Raw genomic sequence first — 1,067 nt, forward strand, 5'->3', positions numbered from 1 at the left:
AACATCTCCCTTGATCATTTGGACCATTCAATTGAGCCAAATTCCAAGCCTAGCCCAATCTAGACCCAAGTCTAGCCCAACATGCCCAAATTGACCAAATTTCAAAAATCCTCCAAATTGACCCTCCAATTGAACTCAAAACCATTTTAATCTTTCACCAAAAATCTTCATTACAATCATATACACAATGTTGATCAATCAATTGGGCTCAAGGTCATGAATAGCCTAGCCCAAACCCAAGTTTTGGTCATTTGAACCCACATTAGACCCATGCACTAAAGTTAGCCTAACCACCCGAAAGCCACCAAATTAATAACTCCACGGTCATTAGTTGGACCCTAGTGACCAGTCTAAACTCCATAAAACCACCTAAGCTAACTCATGGACCAAAGGTCCCCTAAATTAAGGGATTTGGTTTCCAAAATTGCTTAAGCTTAAGATTTTTTTGCCAAAACAAAGCCCAAACCCATTTAATTGTTGCGACATATTCCTCTGAGGTCCGTGAGCCCTCTGGCCACCTCCCCTGGCCTGGCCGGCCGGGCTAGTGGCCGGAAAACATCAAAATCGTGAGCCACCCCATGGAATCAAACCCATTTCAAACCTAGAGGCCACCTCATCCAAATTAAATGTTAGAACCTCTCTGCCTTCCACCTAAGCATCACTTTTCACCCCCTCATTGGCCATGGAAGCAAGCCTTAAGCCATTTTATAAAAAGTTCACCTCCACGGCCATGGACGTAGTGCTGAAAATTTTCTCAGAGAGACCCCTCCAAATTGCTCCAAGAGACTCTTTGAGACCTCCTCAGCTCAAGCCAACCAATTTCCGCCACTGATTCCCACTGTGGAAGCTCAATTTTGAGCTCAAACTTCTGCGAAAAATCAGGACAGAGCTCAACACACCTCCAAAGTCCATCAAACTCAAATTAAATTCACCCACACCTTCACCACAGTGAAAAAAGGAAAAGCCCCATCAAATCCCCTTTCCATAGAGAACCTAACATAGCTCTAGACCAACACCTGAAATCGACTTTGGTCGATGTTGACCTCACTTTTGGTTGAGGTCTAGAA

The 1,067-nt window shown here is 44.0% G+C and overlaps 1 protein-coding gene across 1 annotated transcript in view; it reads right to left on the minus strand.

The window, feature by feature from the left end:
• Window positions 1–1,067, minus strand: part of LOC110036582 (protein TIC 20-I, chloroplastic-like) — a 51,653-nt gene that overhangs the window by 49,067 nt on the left and 1,519 nt on the right. The window lies entirely within an intron of this gene.

The sequence above is a fragment of the Phalaenopsis equestris genome, unplaced genomic scaffold (assembly GCF_001263595.1).
Source record: "Phalaenopsis equestris unplaced genomic scaffold, ASM126359v1 Scaffold000002, whole genome shotgun sequence".
Classification (NCBI taxonomy): Eukaryota; Viridiplantae; Streptophyta; class Magnoliopsida; order Asparagales; family Orchidaceae; genus Phalaenopsis; species Phalaenopsis equestris.